This window comes from Larimichthys crocea, chromosome I, assembly GCF_000972845.2.
Source record: "Larimichthys crocea isolate SSNF chromosome I, L_crocea_2.0, whole genome shotgun sequence".
NCBI classification, from domain to species: domain Eukaryota; kingdom Metazoa; phylum Chordata; class Actinopteri; family Sciaenidae; genus Larimichthys; species Larimichthys crocea.
In genome coordinates, this window is record NC_040011.1 from 1398034 (window position 1) to 1420316 (window position 22283).

Below are 22283 nucleotides of genomic sequence, written 5' to 3' on the forward strand. Positions count from 1 at the left end.
TGATACTGCCAAATGTAAATTTAAATACACTAAACAGACCATAAAGCACGTTTGGACTTGAAAGCTGAAAACCACCATCAAAGTGCTCTTTGGCTGGGCAACACTTCTTAAAACTGCATATTCATTCTGAGCAGAAGTGGGGTCAAATGCTCAGTTCAGGGACACACTGAGGCTCAGGAAATTTGAATAAATAAAGCCTTTAAAAGGCTGTGGTTATTGGTTGTTAGTGATGACATGCCTTTGAGTAACCCATATCATTTTTAAGTTTTACTGATAATGACCAGAGTCAGAATAACATAGAGTCTCTTTGAGACGAAGACTGTCTTGTTAGTCTTCATCAAAAGAAGCCGTGACAGACTGAATCCTACTAATCTATCTTCACAAAAGTTCAGAGGATTTGTGCAGTCATATGCAGGGCACTGTGTCCTCATCACGGGATAAGAAGGCAGAGTGAACGAGTTGTGATTAGGATGTAAAGGAAGCTGTGAAGGTAACAGCCTCTCTGTCTGTTTCTATAGTTAGACTATCTTCTGAGTCTGTTTTCAAAGAGTAAACTCTCGTCTGTGGTTGTTTTGGGTACAGGCTGAATACAAGATTCCTAGATACAAGATGATTCTGACATCCTCGTTCTAAGACTTTTCATTTAATTACTTATCAAAAGAAAGCCCAGAGGCTGAATAATATTCATTAGTTCAAAATAAAAAATGGAATCAGCAGAACAAATAGACATGATAAAATATCTTTATCTAACATTAGATGACGTGAGATTTTATGCTCCATTAATCACCCTTAGACCCGAAGGACCCACACACCTTTCAAACCCCCTTGAGGGTCCCAACCCAACTTTACAGCTACTGCTTTAACAGTAGGGAACCGTAACAGATGAGCCACCTGTACAATTTGTTGCACAGATACACGCAGTGAAGAGGAACTACTTACCCAAACAGCACATTTGTAGGTGGTTATTAATCCAAATCCTGACATTTATTCTGAAATCCTTTGGCCTTTTCATTTTGTCAGCTCTGTTGGTGTCTGCATATTTGTTTTTCCACCTGCAACAGCAATGTCAAATGTAAAAAAAATAAAAACATTAAAATAGTCTAACACGACAGCTGTATCTCTGAAGAGTCGGCATGGTTCATCTATTCGATCCATTTTGTTAATTATCAATCAAGCATGATGATTCCCCGCTGCTGTACAGGTGAGGGGTTATGTCGGGGTTATTAAAGTTAGTTAAATTGTGAAATGAGGAGGAAAAGGAACTATAAAACTATGGAGAGTTTCAGACACTCAATACGCTGCTAGTTATAACAGTGAGCCTGCAACCAAACAGCATGTTTATTTAGCACCTTTTTTTTTCTAAACCGCTTTGAATAGATAAAAGGAAGGCTGCATGCCAAACACATTCAAATTCTGAGGCACACCTAATGTACCCACAGCTCACATCAACTCTTTCAAGTCTATAATCAAGTTAGCACAGACATAATCACGTTATCCTGTTTTTTAAATTTACATGTGCTGCTGTTGTTGCACAGGTACCGTATATATACAGTACAACAGAGTTTTATTGAACTGTGTTGAACAAAAAAATTAAAATAAATAAAAAAATCCAGCCTCTATTATATTCCTCCTACACACGCATAGACATTGATTATGATTATATAGTGATTATACATTCTGCATGCCAGCCACGCAGCAGAAGAGTGGAGGGTAGCATTAAGGGGCTTGGCGACTGTGGGGCCCCCTGCTGAGATGTGAGGGGAGGTAAGAGCCAAGGAGAGGGGAGTGTGGAGAAGGCTAACCAATCGGCTGTACGCTGGGAACAGGACCAATCATGGCTACAGCTCGGGGCTCTGTTGCTCCCTCTTTCTCTGTAATTCTCCCTTTTTTCTCACATCTCTGTCTTATTTACTTCTCTCTTCATAATCACTCTCTCTCCAACGCCTACTCCTCTTTTTCCACCATCGTTTGCCTCATGAATTATGTGATCGGGCTTCACACACCTCTCTTAGTCTTACCCGAACCTTTATACTCCCGTGCACACCCCTCCAATTCCCCCATTCAACCCCGCCTTGCTTTCTCCCCTCCTCCACCAAACGCTTCCCTCCCCCTGGTTTCATATTCACTGGCCACCCTTCTTTACACAGTCCACTCCCCTTCGTCAGATTATTATTCTGTCTGCAGTCACTAAGGAGATGCACACACCATCCATCACAATGTACAAATTCTCAGCGCGCGGATTCGGTCGGGTCCTAATTAAAAAGCCTTTCCACTCGTTTTCTTGAGAGATAATTAGACTTTCATCTCACCAGGATGCCACATCCATAGATCCATTCTCTTCTTCCAGGAAGCCTATAGGAGAAAAAATAAATTCAAGGGTCTTTAACCACTCTCCTTCAGGGCACCAGTCAATAATTAAAGATATCTTGCACTACAAAAAAAAGTCTGCCTTGTGCGGAAAAAAAAAGAAGTAAAAGCCTATGTTCAATACTTAGAGAAAATGAGTTAAACTGAAAGGGACTATGAGAAATGTTCTTTTAAATAGAAGTCAAGGTTATGCTGTGCAACAATGAGGCTTATATATATCCCTCATAGAGCAGCTTAAAACATTGATTTTTAAAGTAACAACACTGGTGCAGGGATCCACTTATAGTTGCTCCACTGCAGTACCTGAGTATCTCTGATGAGAGCTTGGAGGCCGTGGAGCTTTGGGCCTGATATGAGACAGCTGGAAGGGTTGAATTATTGAAGAGCACGGACCAGCTCTGAAACACGGGCCATGTCCTCCCAGCTGCTCCGTGTGCTGAAGCCGACACTTCAGCAGTCGTCAGACGTGTGCAGTTAACAGGGTCCATCTGTTATTGAGGCGTAATGAACACAGTCAGAGCCATGGAGAAATGAATCACTGCCACTTTATTAACACACCGACAAGTAATGATTGTGCCATCCATACAGTTGCAATGGTAATAATTATGATATCTCTGATTATAATGATGATTAGAATGCAGATGATGGCAGTGGAGATGATGATGATGATAATGAAGGTGATGCGGTGTCTGCTTCGATGATGACGGTGCACAAAAAGATGGGTTGGAAAAATCCACATGCGGACAACATTCACATTTATGTTCATTATACATGCATGAAAACAAAAATGATTTGCATACATGCACTGGACGGGGGATGGGGGGACCTGCAGGACCGGAGGAAACGCAACAAAACATTAAAATCATAAGTGCAATAATTGTTGACGGTTTCATGTAAACACCTGCCAAATTGAAAACTCGTCATATTAATGTAGAACAGGCCAGCGATGAAAAGCATGCAGAGTGTAACCTCCAAAATCAATAACCAGCCAGCCTTTCATTACATAAGTGAAATTTGTATTCATCTCAGAGATATATATTTATCCCACTTATACCCTTGGCTCAGGAGCAAATTCATTTAGTAATGATTACCTGACTCAGGTAAAACCAATTTCCATTCACTTGTTACCCCGCGTCGGTGACAAGGGCGCAGCCAGGGTCACTTTTCAGCAGTTTTTGGTTGCAGGCGCACTATCAGCACTTGATGTCATTGACTCTGTGTGTGTGTGTGTGTGTTTGCATGTGTGTGAGGAGGCATCCATTTGCAATAAGATAAAGCAGGTACGTTACAATGACACAAACTGAGGAAGTGCATCTTGGCTTCAGTGCTGTTGCTTAGTTTGAAGGCTGTCAGGGAGGCTGCGTGGGCGTTCAGCTATCTCACACCCCGCGAGAACTGCATTCAGATAAAAATACTCAAACCGCCCATAGATGCCGAAGGGTTTGTGGTTTATATACACAAGGCGTTTGAACGTGAAACTTGAATAATTGTAGAAGAGCACTTTTTTTTTTTAAAGGGGAAATGGTGCTTGATTTAAGAATACACATTAATGCTACAGCCAGGAAAAGCTGGAGTTATTTCTGTCAACATGAAATACTTTATCCCAAAGGTAGACGCCGTCACTTTGTCAGTTGGAAGGTAGCTTCCTTCCTCCAGGATACCTGACTCGGAAGATCCTTATGTAGCTGTAGGTAGAAGAGAAATAAACAATGTGAGATATGCTGCCTTCCCAGGCAACAAAATCATGTGAGTGTAGTTTGTGCTACACTCTGCCAAGAGAGCAGGTGATGCATATGTAGTGGGAATGAATTAAATACTGTACATACATAAGTACAGTGGAGTAAATAGACATGATGATTTCTAGTAACAAATTTCACATGACATGGAGTGAAATTGTTAGATGTGTGTATTACCTCGATGTATTAATACTATTGAATGAGTTTATTTTCTGTCTCGCTGATGAACATGGCATTGAAAAAGTAACTGTCTGTGTACAGTCACTGATGTCGAGATATAATCACCTGCCAAACTCTAGCTGGTCATTTGATGGGAAGGTTATCTAGTATAATATGAACACTCTTTATTAAGTATACCTGTGACATCTAATGTGATCAAGTACAATAGCACTTACAAATTAGATTTTTTTCAAGCCTATAGTTAATCAACTCCATGTTTATTATTGAGATCCTATTGGGTGGTGGGTGGTTTCTAATACTATGACCCTCTCATGGATGTAAATGGTAAATAAATAACCATACTGTTCAATTAATACCTCTGTGAATTTGTCAATCAAAACTAAACGTTATTATCGTTGTAAAGAATTTATTGCAGAGCTGTTGTCCCATTTGAGTGAACAAGTGTACCTAGTAAACTGAGTGAGTGTATATTGACTATGTCCAGTTGCTCTAAAGCAGAGGTGTCAAATAAACGACCCACATGCTAGAACCTGGCCCACCAATGGGTCCAATCTTGCCCACTGAATTCTTTGTGAAATTTCATTTTTTTCAATAAAGTGCTCTGCTGTTTTTGGTTTGTTTACTGGACCAAATACTACATTGCTGTTCAAGTCTAGAGTCATATTGTAATGCACATGTAATGACAGTAGACTGACTGAACATGAAAAATGAGACATATTGTTGATTTATTTATTTCTTTTTTTTCCCCATCATCTGTTCATCATCTGTTTTGTGCACAGATGGTTCATTTGTTGTGAATGTTTTCAGAACTTGTACTTCACACTACAAGAAAGGGAATCATTTGGAGGTGTTGTTATTTAGAGGTTAGTATTCAACAGTTTTACAGGTCCGGTCCACTTGAGATCAAATTGTTTTTTTAAATGGAGTAAAATGACTCCCCTGGAACAGCCAGGCAATTTTTACTTTGCATTATTGGTTTTATATTCACGCCACTGTTGACTTTTAACTTGTGAAATCTGGTCTGAAAACAAGAAAATATTTGAACTTTTTTTTTTCAAATTAATTAATAGCGCTTCCTAAATTCTCTGCCAAGATCGCATTACACTCAAATGATCTAACCATTGTGAAACAGAAAATTAATTTATTATGTTGAGTAAATTATTCCGAGAAACTTCCTGGCACCAGCACCTGTCTCAGTGATGTTCTGTCTATAACCTAAAGCATTGTAAGGTGTGATTTAAGTCTCTTAATTCACCACACTTAATTAGAAATTGAATGTACAGTAACAATTGACCTCATTAGATTACAGACTACATGTGTTTGTTTGTTTTTTTCCTAAAAACAATACAAATCTGAACAAAAGACAAAACCACTAAAGACCGTGGCTGCCTGGCACCAAGCCAACAAGCAAAATTGGAAGAGGCCTATTTTATTTTCATTTTATCCAAACATATTGTCAAGCCATCCAAACAGAACTGAAATTGGCCAAAGGGAAAACACATTTTAATACAGATTTTGGTGTGTTTTCTTTTAACTAAGGCACTGATTTTATGGTAGGGTAAAGTGTGGAGGGAGTAACTTTCAGCTGTATTCAGCTCTTGCAGAAGTAAAAAAAAGGCTTAATGAAGTTTACTTAACTCCTCAGGCTCATCGAGATAAAAACAGTTACCAGCTGCACCCCACAAGGCTACATTTGGAATTTCACAGATCATAAGGTTTGCTTGCAGTTTCATTTACACAGCTATTCAATTTGTTTCTCTCCATTGCAAACCACAGAGATAATTGTAGCTGTCGCCATCAGCAGTCATTTTGTCCATCGAGAGGCTCTATCTTTGCATCACGAGATACTATAGCACAAGCTTGGTCTCAAGTTCATGTAATTACCATCTGAATTAATGCATCCTAAGTCTGCGATCAGCACTTGCCATCATTAATAATGGTCGTTGAACTCCCTGTGGTGTCAAAATTAAACATTTTGCACTCTAGCAGCGAGGGCAGATCCTACACGACTTCTTGTTCCCACACAATTACTGGAGATCTAGTCACTGATCGTTCTGTTAGGCAAGTGTTTACACGTGTAAACCAAACTTTTATCCTATGAGACATTGCTCCTACGATGGGAGTTCTCATTAGTGTTGACATCAGTAGAAGTAGCTCAGCATCATATGCTTGATCTCTATCAATTTGCTTTAGCTCATGAGGAGTTCTATCGCATAGGCTTCCACTCGCATCATTTTCTTTGGTTTATATTTGTGGAAGTTCTTTGAAGTACATATTGTTCACAAGTCTACTGAAAGCGGACATGATTATTTCTGATTTTTTTGAACCACCTATGCCAGCGATACTGGTTCTCTCAAATCTTTGTCCTTCTCTAATTAGCTGCTGTGAGCATCTGACAAGAACAACAACATCTTTGTCGCTCTGCAGGGGGGTAACAGGGGGCCAGACAGCACCAAGCTGAAAACAGAACAGCACAACAGAACCAGCTTAAAAACAAAATTTAGTTCAACCGGTAAATTCATACAAATCTGGAGACAGTTGTATAGTGGCATATGTTTGTAATAATCTAAAAGATAAAATTCATCTCCCCAGTGAGGAGAACCATAAGGAGCGGCCTATTGCCATGTCAGACATGCACCTAACCTAACAAGGTTTTGTTGTTGAATAATGAACAGTTGAGTCAGTTTTGGATATAGAACACTGTGGTGCATAAGACGCATTAGCCTTTGCTTTTGATTCCTGCCCTGCTTTAGGGAGAGATGTTCAAAGCTCTTCCACGGCAAAATGCTGCACGCTTTCAAAGACCCCCTGCTGCTTGTGTCAGAGCACCAGTTCTCTCTGTACTCCATAAATTAAAGTTATCCCAAATGTCTTGTGGCATAAATGGGAGCTTCAGTCCTCCACATGCATTAATTAGAGGACTATAACACAACCTTGCTTCCTCCTCATGAACAGCAAGAGTTTTTTTTAAATAACCTTAGTGTCCTTTACCAAAAATGTGTTGTCATTAGCTGATCTATATGACTGAGTGTGTGTATGTGTGTGTAATAAGAGCCGGTCTGCTGGCCATGAGAGATTATATTAAATATGACTGCCTGTTCGTGTTTATTATTATCTTTATTTTGCTCACAATTAACAGTAATCAAGTGTAATCAAAGGATGCCGTGGGGAGATTTTCACAAATTGTTTTAAGAAAATTGAAAGAGTTTTGTTGATCTACACAACTGTCAGAACTGGTGCCTATGATTACAAAGAATTTGTTAAATAAAATATTGATGAAAATACTGTCCCGAAAGAATATACATTATTGCATATTCCCACTACAGAAACCCCAGAGGTGAGAGGATTGATTACATTTTCCTGTCTTCTCTTGCCCTAATTAAAGATCTAAGGGATAGCCTCTCGTGGGAGGACTAACTCTCTTGTTTCATCTGTATGCCACATCATCCTGGTTCATCAAACAATGGCACACCACCTCTTTTACCTATGGACATATATTTAAGCTCATCAGTGTAACAGTTCATTGTGATTTGACCCACACGGAGAGATTCTATATTTGACAGGTTGATGGAGGAGCACTCCCGCTGAGTGTAATAAAATTCAAACATCTATGTGATTTTCTGCACTCTCTACAACATGACACTATGCATTATTTCATCTTTGTGGAGAACTGGAAATGACATAGCGCTACACTGCAAAATATGCTCATTTAGGCTCCCGAAACTGTCAGAAAAAATGACAGAGGAAGGGAATTATCATAGCTGCTTCCCCCTCATTCATACTGCGCAACAATGAAACAGATGGCGAGGCATAAATGTTAGTCAATTCCACTGATTCGGCGACAGGTGCCAATCAAAGTGCTGTCGCTGACGACTCTGATGATGATGGAACGCAGAGTTAACATGCTTCATTATGCTTCCTCATTATCTGGAGTGACGCACGCCAGCGAGTTTCGACAAATGGACCTCTCGCTTCACAACAGCTTCATTTGAATCTAAATCAATAATTCTCTCTCCAACCTGAAAGAAAACAATGATCAAAACAGGGACTCTCAGCACTCTAGAGGACCTTTTATTTTGCTTGGCACGAAATTGGCCTTAAATTGAATTTGGAAATCAGCATGGCTAAAAAAATCTTTACTAAGCAAATGAGCGTACATTGTCTTTTGGTATCTGAAGTCAGTGGGGAGAGGAGAGGTGTCCAACCCTGATTGGAAGCTCTATTGCCAACAAAACAATTCAATTTCAGTGCACAGATTGGTTATTTGTCTCAATCGTCCAAATAATTCCTCCTACATTTATTCTAATTAACTTCAATTGAACTGGTTGTGTTCTAGGAAGCAGTGGTAACAGTGGTCAGTGCTCAGAAGATACTAAGGCTGATTTGATTACTTTGCCATAAATTGTATTCAATTTTCCATACAGAGAGCTTTAAAACACCCCGTGGAGTGAAAAATGACTTTAAAACCCAATGTTTGAGCCATTATGTTGTCTGTGAAGATAAGACATGTGAGAAATGTATCTAATAAAGACTGCAAATAAAATATTTCCTTCTCTTGCACATATCATGGTCAAATGGCATTTCGACAACAAAATATAACTCACAGAAATATGAAACATTCCTGACATTCAAGACACCTCTGTTTCTAGCGGACTATTAACCAATTGAGTCAATATTTCATTTAAAGCAACTTTTTCTGAAAAGTCAGAAGGACAATGACAGATGGCCTTGAGGTGGCACTCAAATACTATTACAAATAATACACAACTACTGTAAACATGTACACAGTAAAAAACTAAAGCTGCAAAAGAAAGATTATTTTTCTGATTCTTTTAGAATTGTTTACTTTATAACATGTCAGAGTGACATCTTTATAAAGAATAGTGTAAACAGTTAAACTTTTGCTTTCTTGGAAACAGGGCCAGACAAGTGTTTGGTCCAATAACTTACAGGAGTGACTGCTAGTTGACAAGAAATTATTTGGCACCCACAATAACGCAGTATGTTGATATTTTTTTTTCCAGCGTCAGGCTAGCTGTTTACATGGGTTTACTATCATTAGTAAGCCTCTGTAGTGTTATATTTTATGTATGGGTTGGAGATTTTTCATGATCTTCTCATCCAATAACAACATGTCAAACTTTTTCTATAAATCATTGGTTTTGTCAGTCTAACAGTATTAAATAAAAGAATAATGTAAAACAGGGAAAAGCAGCTGAGAACATTTGAGAAGCTGAAACCACTGAAGGTTTGGCATTCCCCCATGCCCAGGGCTTGAAAACTGCCTGTGCTCAGTGGTCCAAAACGCCTGTGGTACAAACACTAATACTCACCCAGTGCACCGAGTTCAAAATTCAAGTAGCCCGGCTAATAGGCTGAGCTAACATTAGCTAACAGCAGCTTTTTGTAACAGTTTACTTTACTGTCAATCGGGAAAGGTATCTACTGTACCACATGTCCATCACTCGTGTGTATTAGCTTGGACCTAAACAATTTCACATCCACAGCATCAGTCCTCCAGGGCTGGTCAGAAATTCATTCAGTCTTTAGCAACTTGACTCATTCCTGCCTGTCTACTTTACAAAACTTGGACTGACACTTACATTCCTCTATTGCAGAATTTCTAGTCTAAGTTGTCAGGAGTCTTGACAAATTGCCTTATAAGCAGCCAGTCAGAAAGCAGCTGTTGTCATAGCTGTTAGGCATCAGCATGAATAGTAGCAAAAGAGCATTTTCTACTGTTCTGAACTGTCCACAGACACAGAGCAGCTTGCCAACAGCCTTCCTGTTAAATTATTATCACTACCTGCGCACTGTCATACATTGATGGGGTTCAGAATACAAAACTCCTCAAGAAGACCTCTGTCAGGGTTGATATCAATTTTACATTTCTATTTGTCTTTGTTATTTAAATAACAGGGATGAATGTATAATGCTTGGTCATAGTTCAATATAATACCAGTGCTTGTGAAACAAAGGTCCTATCACTCTGCAACTGAAAATCTCTTCTCATGAAAGCAAATCTGAACATAACATAACATAATGTAGTACATATTAAGCCTGTACTTTTTCTCCTTTTTTTAAAAGATATTTTATCCACTAATCAAACCCCAAATAATTCTAATTGTTTCACACCTTCCAAAAATGCATCATATATGCAGCATGTTTGTTTTTCCCTTCCTCATAATTTAAACATCTAAGTTATATTCAGATGCAAGTTCTGTTACCCTTTCTGGTGATGCATGGCAGGAACTGCAATCATGTTTTTGTTTCTTTGTGTTTTCCTTGTCTATTGTTTTTATTTAATATTGGCCATATTTATCTAAAGGGCCATGTAGCATGAACATAGGCATATAGATTTCTGGCATCAGTAGTCAGGCACAGACACCACAGAAATAACCCTTATAGCGTAAGAGAATGTAGCCCGAAGTACTAAAGACAAGCACTAAGCGTTAGAGGACAAGGATTAGATGGCTTTACACTGCCAGTGCAAGCATTGTTCTTGCTAATTAGCACATTTTCCAGCATAATTTGCTCTAAGTAGGTTATTTACAAACCCACTGATGGTCATTACTTTACCAGCTAAATTAGGTACAGATTTTATAAGGCGAGAAGGTGATTGAAGCAGACTCACTATCAATAACTATCAGGCATTTCGCACATTTTTCTTTTGGACACATTACCTGAGCTGTAGAAACTTAGTTAAATCAATAAATGTGTCACATAGATGCATTATTGCACTGTAGTGCCACCAAGAAGGCTAACATGAGACTCAAACTACACCTTAATATTAACAGACATTCAAATGGCCATAGATTGCCAAACCATCCAATTCACGACATGATTAACTGCAGACAAAGACATATCAGTGCAGTGTAATATCAACTTCATAAAAAAAAACCTTCATTGATTTGTAATATATCAATCACGAATTAACTATTGACCAAGAAAGACAAGTTATTGATTTGCAATAGAAAGAGGAATAGCTATTACCTACTTAGCAAAGAGCAATGAAGGCCTTAGAAGGTTGTTCAAAGTGAGGTCAACATGGAAAATGATAGGAGTTACTAGAATTACCAGTTTTTTTGTGCTGCTCATGGTGACCCTGAGGACTGATAAAGTACTGTATCTATTTATCACTGTGACTCTTTGTACTCTTTTATTTGTAGTGGAGTACATGTTTCATTCATTGTAATTCATTGTCATTTTATCAGTCATTGTACAATATGTTTGTGTTGATTTGTCCTGTACACGTGACATCCATTGCGCGTCTGTCCGTCCTGGGAGAGGGATCCCTCCTCTGTGGCTCTTCCTGAGGTTTCTTCCACATTTTTTTCCCTGTTAAAGGTTTTTTGTGGGCAAGTTTTTCCTCACTGGAACCGAGGGTCTAAGGACAGAGGGTGTCACTCCCTGTACAGATTGTAAAGCCCTCTGAGGCAAATGTACTTTGTGACTTTGGGCTATACAAATAAAATTGATTTGAAATTGATTTAATGTTTGAAAGTGAAAATAAGTAAAGGTAATAGAAATGCCAGTGATCGAGTGAAAGGAAGCCAAATGTTTCATTTATGTTTGTACAAGTTTCAGAAAGATATTAAAATTGGATGTACTTTTCCAATTATTTGATAACAATCCCTTGTCAAAAAGTCTTTAGACAATCCTTAAAAATCCTTGAGGAATCAAATCGGAATTTATCTTATTTTGGAACAAATCCTCCAAGATTTATAGCCCAAAGAGGGATCTTTGGGCCAAATTCTCCCTTGCTCCAAATTCGTTTTTTGGCACTCCGAGGGTTCAAGAGTAATTTTGAGATAACTTCCTATATTAATAAAAGACATGATGACATAAGACCTAAGAAGCAATTATTTACTCATTAAATGGGTTAGCAGGTTGGCCTAAAGCTGCAAAGGCTAATTAATAAGGTAGTTGGCTCAATCCCTAATGGGAGGCGGTATTCCCTCTGTGAACCAGTGACTGTGAGCTTCCAAGTGTTACTTCTTTAGAAAAACACTGATACAAAGTCATTGACAAAGGCCCTTGACCCCAAACTCATCAAGACATGATGTCTCAAAACGCAAATAATGGAAATCATGCTCTGATTAAGCTTCCCTAAAGAGTTATATAGAGGACAATGAAAAGGTAACAGTTTGATGTCAGAATTACATGTTGGGAAGTGACACGATTGATAAGAGGGTGATGGATGAGCGTTTACATTTTACTTCAACTACAGCAAACAAGATCTAGTTTTCAACTTGTTGATGACTCTTGTGACATGTTGTCGTATTCTGAGAAAAAGTTCAAATATTTCTGAGAATGCATGAACAGTAAAGTTTATATTGGTGCAGGGCACAGCACTTCAATCCAAGTCCATCTAAATTCAGTAAGTTGCAAATGTTTGTGGCTATCTTGCCTTCTTCGGGTTGGTTAATAATAGGTGGTGGAACAAAGTGTAGTATTTTCAAAGTCATATGACTGTAGGGCTTACTGTATTTAAAGAATGCAGCTGGTGATGTTCTATATTTTCCTTATTGTTTAGAACACCCAGGAAAATATCAGAGTCAACAATTGATCCACTGAGTATTGTCTGTGAAGCCAAAGCCTGTATAGCTCACTCGTCGTGCCATAAACCTCCATAAACTATTAGAAACATAATCAATAAGCCACGCTGGGCTGAGTGCAGACACACTGGGTGACATGTTCCTTCAATACCATGAACATGGCCACATGGCCTATAGTTTATTTTTAGTCAATCCCACATACACTGCCCTACTGCCTTAAATACTACTGCACCAAACGTCTTCATCAAATGCAGTATTTACGCCTGTTTGATCAGCAAAATACAGCTGCTCTTCAAGGAAGTCATAAAGCATATACAGTCACCAGCCAAAAGACAAAAAATACTGAATATCAAGCAGCCTTTCCCGTATTATTTTACATCTCTAATGGTAATCTTCAGGTAGGTAACCTAGGTTTGTGGTCTTTTTTTTTTTCAAAGTGCCAATCAATTCATATTAGGTTTTATATTTTCTTGTTCATATTTGAGTTTTGCATTAATATAGAAAACACATAAAGAGTCATAAATAAATAATAATAGACTGTTAAACCAAAAATTATAATGAATGCTGTTTGATTTTGAGTTTTGAATATTATGGATTGCAATTTTAACATAGGCTTAAAATGAACAAATTCACAAAGATTTTCTGCAACAGAAATAAGTTCTCAATATAGCTCTGCCACTACAGCCCTGAGAATGGCCCTACAGTAGCTGTGCTTCAGAGCCAGTTACGTGTCTGCCAGTAATACAATAACAGAAATAATTTAATCCCTACCATCACACAGCAGCTCGGCAGAAAAACTGGAATGGCACCACCATCACAACTTCTAAAGGCCAGTGTCCTAAAGCAACTCCAGGGAGTTAGAAAATAAAAATAAAATAAAAAGAGTTAATCAGCCACTCCATCAAACAGTTTAAATCCCACCTCAACATGCTGAGGTTACTCCTCCCCAGATACTTGTGTGTCTTATCAGGCCTTCTCAGGCAGCAGGGAATAGAGAGAAAAAGAAAAGACAGACGTGCCCATGCCAATGGTGGAAAGTGCCTCTTCTTGCTCTCTTATGCGTGAAGAGGAATTTAAATCTCTAGAGTAATACCTGTGGTTTTGTGATACATTTACAAGGACGTTTTCTTCTCCAAAGACATCTCAGAACCCCCTTAAAACATCCTTTGAATATGTTTAGGGATCAGGTTCAGTAGTTGGATTCAGTGTACTGGAAGAATCCTGGAGTTTTCCATGTGGCGACACCGCATTTTCAGTGGAGCAGTCCAACATCCAGCTCATTTTCTTTTTATATTACACTTTTATAGTGGCTTTATTATTACTCAAACCCTTCAGACACATCAGTAGGATGTCAACTAGACCTTGGTCACTTATAAATCAGATTTAAAGTATCTAGTGGTCTTCATATGAATTTACAATCTGCCTTGTCATGCAAGGAGAAGACTGTAGCTTTATCATTAGACACACTGTGTCATAAACAGAGTAGCAGAACAACCCTGTGTGGTTAATGCTTCAGCCCCATCCTCTGGATCAGAGGCACAATTACATTGTGATTGACCTAGCTGGATCACTAAAGCTACTGATGAGCACAGTTCTGTCGCTTCCTTTTGTCTAAACAGTGTTTTCCCCTCCCAGCAGAGTGACTTTAATAGATCCGCAGTATGTGGTGTGCATCTAAATCCTTTAGCAGGATGTTTAAATTGATCAGATGTGACAACAAAAAAGGGCAGTGAGGAGTGATTTCGATAAATGGAAAGAACAGCACAGAAATGTGCGCCATAGAATTAGGAACCATGTCCCAGATCTAACTTTTCAAGGGACTTTTAATGCTTTTTTTCCCCTAAGTCCATTCTTTTCATTGATGTGCTCAAGGGCGTTTTTTTGTCTGACTTCATTCAAATTGATTCCTAAGAGATGAATCTCTTTTAAGTGAAATGACAGATGAATAAGAATAAATAAGGCTAATGCTTAATTTCCTGTTGACATTTTTCATGCTAGAACATAGTGCATCATTTATCATAAAACTGCAGCATGCAAAAGAGAGAACATTATACCTCATTACATATACTTGAGAGTATAGTGTAAAATGGGCATACACAACAACTAGGTTGAGATTATATATTGTATTGTATTGTCTTAAGACAGATGTTGGTAACATTATGGAAAATAAATTGCCAGTTGACATTTTTTGTACACAAATACATGTTAGAGAATGAAAAATATGTCTAGACAGTATGCCCTTAAGGCAGTATTACTCAAATACTACCATTTATCGTGGCCAAGATGAAAAACAAAAGTGACAAAATGTATACTGTCGAATGTGAAAAAAGACCTACTGTTTGCAAACATTTGAATACGCTGAATTAAGTTCAGAAAACTTCCAAATATTTCATGCTACAAATGCTTTTATCAAGCTTGAAAGCAGATCTAACAGAGTACTACTACTGTGCCCCGCTGTGCACACAATAAACTCTTTATTCTGGGAGTATTGAATTTTCGTGAAAGAAGACAGAATGTACAGCAGGTTGTAAGTTTCTTCTAAGTATTCATCCACCCACAGACAGGACTGGATCATGACAACAAACCATGAGGTCCATGCTGTACAGCATTCTGTGCTAAAAATCGTATTTTTTCCTGGAACTGTGCAGTGTACATGACATCTAACCGGGCACTGTCTTCCTGCTTGCCTGACTGTTAGTTCGAAGTGCATGCAAGGATTTATCTTTAATCCGGCATGTCTGACAGTCTGTTCAGCAAGCTTCAACTAAATGAAAAAGCAAACACTGAATGGCCTCAAATCCTAGTTTGCAGGAGACTCAAACATTCAATCACAAATAATACAGCTGTATCTAAGCTCCTGAAGCCTCTGTAGATGGCTGACTGACTACGCAGATTTGCTAACATGATCTCAAGAGCTGACATGACTAGATGTATAAAAAAAATGGATTGGTTCAAATTAGGTCTTGTTATTGGATGACATTGACATTTTATACCAATGTGCATAGTATGTAAAGCTATAAATAGTATAGTGTATTGACAAGAGGGATTTGAAATACAGTAAAACGCAATGTAGACATTTGTGTGACTTATTTCAAAACTGCCTGAAAACATTAAATGTAACGAAAAATCAGAGCCTGGGTGTGCTCTTATTCTTCCCCTCAATATTTCTGAGTAGTTTGTAATTCAGACAAACTTTAAGAATCAGAGAAATAAAACAAATTGCTTTCTTTTCACTTAAGTTTTGCTTAAACTTAAGATTTGTTGGCTGTATAACTTTTTTGACTAATTGCCATGTTAAAGTGCAGGAATATTTAATATGTAATACAATATAAATATATTCAATATAAAAGCTGCTCTATAAAACAATAGAAACATTTTTTTCCATGGTAAATGTGGCCTAACTTTACATTTTTGCCCCAAAACTAAAAAGAAAACTTCATACCCAATTTCTAAAATGTGCTTACAGTGCTGTATATTACTGTCACATTACTGTTTATAAATTCACTTAGATGAATAAGGTTTTCAATTTGACAGAAATGTCAAAGCTTGTGACTAACAGTCATTCCAATAATGATTTAATGTGAGTAGTGAATAGCACAGTTGGTTACTCAATGTGAGAGACAGTAGGTGTGTAAAATAAATGGGCAATTAGCTAGGTAATTGGGATTTTTTTGGCGAGACATTAAAGGAAAAAAATGGATAATTCCTTCAGTGTTTTTTGTAACTTCATGAATAAAAACTAAAAACTTTTTTTGGTGGGAGTACTTTATTAACTAACGTTGTTTGTTAGATTTAGGATAGTTTTTCTCTGAAGACAGATCTGTTCTGTGGAATATTTCGTCCTGTGCCAGCCATCAATGAGATTTTTTCTTCTTCTTCTTGTGGCTGACAGCTGGACAGCTTACCTATCTGGCATTTTACCTCAGTTTATTCCCTTTGAAAGTCAACTTGTCTTTGTTAATACTACCATCTGAACTTTTCTGTTTGCAACTGTGTTGTCTCTGGACAGGCCTTCGCACCATCTGTTTTGGACACTATAGAACGTAAACAAAGAGCTAATTGACTTCGCTGCCATTCAAGATAATTGCAAAAACTCTTGCCATTGAATGGATTCTTTATCAAACTTAATTATCTGCGTTCAAAGAATTATTGGAAAAACGCTGACATTCTAACTGAGTTTTACTTAGACGATATTCCCTTAAGTAAACAGTCAATGACTGCTCGTTCTAGGAATCTCTAACAGCAACAAGACTATGAAGAAGTTCAAGTTCAACATCAAAACGAATAAAAAAAATTGTTATGTGTTTGAACAGAAATAAAGTTCCACAAATCATGCCCAGATTCTTATGACATTGTAAGTCCAACAGCTGCTGTATCTGCTGTATCCTTCTGACCCAATTTTCCAGGGTTTCAAAAACCGACATAACTCTCTTTTTCATTTCTACTGATGCAACAATGATTTATATCAGGTCTTGTAAAATTAATTTCTCCCAGCTACATCAGATGCAAAATCATAATTATTACATCAATAAATCAAACCAGAAGAAAGTAGTGTTGCTACTGGATAATTATGTGAGATTCATTTGGAGTAAAGTTATACAATATGTGTGCATGTCACACACAGTGTGATTAAGGGAAAGCGAGGTAACTAAAGGTCAATGTTAATTTTGTTTTAACCACACTACAATGGCACATTAAGGCCTGTATTAGCACTTACCATTATAAATCTTTTGGCATTTGGATTTGGTAGAAAAAGAAAAAAACAAAGTTTTTATTCTATTATATGAACTTCACTTAAAGCTTTGTGCATGTTACAGACTTTTTTTTTAAAAACTACTTAGTCTGCTAGCTAGGAGTTTCTAACACATTTTGGGGTAATATTCCAGTGACAACAATATCTGTTTCTACAAACTGTTAGCAGCTCTGTTAGTGCCAAACGGCTTGCTACTCCCTCACTACAATGACGGCCCAACTACCGCTCAACAAAATCCAGATGGTTTGCTGTCTTGGCTGCATACTGGCATGCACTTGCACAATGCCCAATTTTGGGTTGTATCCACATGGATCTACTTCTGGTAAGTTACTTTGGATAAAAGCACCAACTACATAAATCTTATGTAAATGGAGACAAAAACTGTAGTACAGAAATTCCAAAGATATTTTTTCTTCATTTAGAAAAAACAAAAAACAACAAAAAAAAAACTACAGCATATTGGTATCAGCCAGAGCATCCAATATCACTTGGGCTATAATCTGAGCATTCTGTCAGCAGCTGTCAATCGCTAAGCAGATATTGTCCATCAAGTATTACATTCAAAAGTGTTGTGGTTTGAATATCCACACATGCATTACATAAGATACCATTGCATAGTGACATTGTGTATGCCCTTTGAGACTGTTATGGAAGACATTGTGAAATAACTTAAAAAGGACATCAGTGACTGATGAAGTTATTATTAAAAAGCTATTCTTTTAGCTGCTGTTCTTTAATTTCAATCAATAACACAGGTGAAAGTAATAATACTCTCTTTCTCTGTCATCCATTTTCTCTCCATCAGATACCCCTGTCAAAATCACGCTAGGACTTCCCAGTGTTTAAGGAAGAACCAATGAATAAAATATAAGTGAAAATTGTATTTTTCATATGAATAATGTAAAAGAGGGCATGCTGTTGGCGTCCACGTCTCAAGGTTAGACTATATTGTTAGTTTCCCTTGCATGGCCCATGCTTTGCTTTGTTTTTCTTTGGTATGAAATGAGAGGATCCAATTCTATCAAGTTTCTGTTCAGAGGGACACTTTGCCTCCTCTGACTGCCGGGATATGTTATTCTAGGATTTTGAAAGACAAATTCCAGACCCAGCATGAGGTATGTAGTGTCAAGGCAGTGCCGTATGGTATGACTTGGAGAGCTTTCCAAAACTTCTTCACCAAAGCCTGTTTTCTTCACTCTGTCACAATCAACTGCTTCTTACCAGAAGGTGAATTAAAGAAGATGGGGGTGGGGGCTATGACACTTAACTGATGACTTCATGCCAATACTGTTCTCCAAGGGAATTTTAACTTGATGAGTGACTTGTAATCAGAATCCAAACCATTAAATCTAAAGGTTTACATTCATCATTTGTTCCTTCTTTGATAGGCCAATAATCTCTCCATTGAGGAGCAGGTATGAGTGAACTGTGTTAGACGGTCATGCAATTTATTTTTATGAACAGAATCCAACAGGGAAAACAAGGAGCGTAGCGCGACTTACACAGGACAAAAACTGAACTGCCACTATATGATACATGCACAGCGACAAAAAAAAAAAGAAGAAAAAAAAAGAAAAAAAGATCTGCAAGCCCGGTAGACTTTTCTGGGCTTCTGTATTGATTGTCTGCTTCTTATTTATAGCATACAGACAAATAAAGTAATCAATCATGATACATTTGGGCTACAGTATATTCCATTACAAAGGGGTCATCTTCTATTTCCTGCATTCCCTTATAGAAAAGAAAACTTTCAGCTATATGCTTCTTTCAGAACTTACATTTTTATGTTTTAATGACTAATATCTCTCTATGGCATAACCTAAAACTCTGAGTAACAGCAAAGTTATGTTTTTGACTTTGATGGTGGAGTGATAGACGGGGAAGGGTAAGCTGTAAGTATTTTTTATCTCATTGACATAATCTATTGTGTCTTCGTTATTATTATTTATCAGTTTCTCCATCATGTTTCCACATAAGGTGTCATAACTTGTACTGTGTGGTATGATGAAACCTCTCCCAATTTAGCACTGCTACACTCTCTGTCTGCTTGAGAGCAACTGCCTTGATTTTTTTTTTTTTTTCACTTTATGAGTGGGCGAAGGCCGCTGCCTGAATGTACAATTAGTTTTGGACTCTGGCTAGACCATCTAATTTTGGGGAAGTGAATTTGTAGAGCACATCCTTGAGGATACAGCCTCTGAATTGGGACACAGCTATTTGGACATTCATTTTTGATGCACTTTGTAAACATCAGCTCAGTCAGACACGTCAAGCAATTGCCTGATTATTGTGGTTGTACTGCTCTTTATGGAAACTTCAAACAAACCAAGCAGCAAAGCCTCTCTCATTTGAGATGGAGCTCAGTAAATGTGCTGACAACTCTCAGAATATGCAGCAGGATACTAATAGTATGTTTATACAAGAAAAACATTCTACAACTAAATGTAGATGCACACAATGCATAGTGTTGTTAAGGTGTTCACACTTCCCTAGACAAATTAGTGATCAGTAAAGCACATGGAGTAAAACTAATACTTTGTGAGAAAAAAACTATGACTCCTAATTGCATGTATGAGAATAACCATGTTTTCCAGGAAGCCAATATTACACACAAATAATGCAAGGCAGTGTTTTACATCCCTACACAGTGCTGTCCTCTATACCTGGTATACAGTAAGACAATAGGAGATGCCCAAAAATAATAACAACAACATAAGGGATAACTATGCCCTCAACCAAATTAGCACGAGTAGAATATTCTGACGTATTTCATGACATGGCATCAGTAACATGTAGACATAATGGAAACACAAATTAAATTTAAATTTAAATGCTGCATCATTTTTTTTCATTCAACACCTTTGAAAATAACTTTGGATTGGATACCTGTAGATGCAGCAGCTAAGAACAGATCTGCAGGACAACCGTAAAGCCCCAGCAAAAAATGTATGCCTTTAACAAAGTGAATCTATGTCAAGCAAAACGGCAGAAAAGCTGAAACTGGAAGAAACAGCCAGAAAAGACGGCAGCTTAGTCAGCTTGGCTGACATTTGCCAAGCAGAAGCACACTGACCTGAGCCAAGACGTCTACTAAAAAGCACAAGCAGCAACAATTGCTAAAAGCACAAGCGGCAAATACTTACCTTGGTTTCCCGGCATCTCCGCAGTGAATGAACCCCTTGAGAAAAGTCACCACGGTCCCAAGCTGCCAACAGCACACACGGGTTTCAGTTTCTGCCTCGAAGTGGTCAGGTCAGAGCATTCTGGTGTGAATAATGAGGGCAACCGGTAAAAACTGCCAAGTTACAAATACCATCCTGCACACCTGTTTGAATGATTGGATGTTCCTAGTCTCATAAGTCCTGTGCAGTGGACCTACTCATTTTGGGTACACAGAGCTCATTAAGTTCTTTAATGGAAGAATGTTGAAAATACAAACTCGCTGGAGGGAAAGTAAACTTCTCAGAACAGGAGAGAAAAAAATAAATGTAAGTCACATGAAGCAAAACTTTCTCTGATAAGGTAAAGCTAGTTTCTATTCAAGTCAATAGATCTTTCTGACAGTGTATGTTTTATTAATGATGGCTCAGTTCCTTTAAGTGTCCTACCAATGAACAAGTATGCACAACAGCATTTGGCTCGCCTCAATGGAATGAAATCTTCGATTATATTAATTAAACCTGTGACATGTCAAAACTGGCTGCTGTAAAATCCAAGATGGTACATGATATCTTCCATTCAGTACTGCCACTGATGGCTGGAAACCATAATGCAGCAGTCTATGGTCTCCCAATTCACATAACAGCTAGGGTGGCAATGGTGTGAGATTTTAACAGTTTATTTTCAGAATAAGGCAGACATTGAATATAATATTCATAACTATGTTTTCATGCATGTATAATTACCTGAAAACAATCATCTTTTTGTTTTTGTTACTAAAAAATAATCCTTTTAGGAGCGGGTCCTCTTACATGGAGGCCCCCATGTTGTTGTTGTTGATGTTTGTACAGTAGCCCAGAACAGACAAACTAAATAGTGACTCTAGACAGAGCCGTTCAAGTGCTGTTTCTCTTTTACACTAGGAAGGTGAGGGTGATGTGAGGAGCTTGCAACTAAATTCTACACACTGGACCTTTAACATGGTGGCATTCAGAATGCGACATTTAACATCATAGTGTGGATACATGTGCATGTTTGTGTTCAGAGAGAAATGTTTAATGCAAGAAAAAAACAAAACAAAAAAAACGGTTGCATTGGTTAAATACATTCAGGCTACTCACGTGATTTAATCATTGACAGTGTATATCACAGGTCACTAATAGGCAGGCCGCGGTCCGGGTCTGGACCAATCCTCTGTCCTGTCTGGACTCAGCACTTATCTTTGAGTTTTGTTCAGTTTTGGCGGAGATTAAATTGTTCTGAGTGTTTTTCCCGCTACTCAGCGAAAGGGACATCCTACCTGTCTCTGATTGGCCAGTACTCAGCGAAAGGGACATCCTACCTGTCTCTGATTGGCCAGTACTGTTGCCTTTGTGGGCAGCTTTTAATCTGGAAAATTGTGGCCAAATAAACCATAACTTGTTATTATTATTATTATTATTGTTATTATTTTCATAATAATAATAATAATAATAATAATAATAATAATAAACTACTTATTTATTATAATTCTGAGTTGAATGTCAAATT

The 22283-nt window shown here is 37.9% G+C and overlaps 1 protein-coding gene across 2 annotated transcripts in view; it reads right to left on the minus strand.

Moving 5' to 3' along the window:
* Positions 1 to 22021, minus strand: part of si:dkey-237h12.3 (teneurin-3) — a 176310-nt gene extending 154289 nt beyond the window's left edge. The window contains exons 1-5 of one of the 2 annotated variants that reach the window (XM_027279740.1): positions 21875 to 22021; positions 20738 to 20857; positions 2671 to 2855; positions 2310 to 2352; positions 940 to 1052 (exon numbers count right to left, since the gene is read on the minus strand). The gene's annotated coding sequence lies outside the window, so the exon portion shown is untranslated. Of the gene's footprint in view, positions 1 to 939; positions 1053 to 2309; positions 2353 to 2670; positions 2856 to 20737; positions 20858 to 21874 lie in introns of those variants that run through there. The other variant, XM_027279748.1, reaches the window with a different exon arrangement.
* Positions 22022 to 22283: the final 262 nt, after the last annotated feature.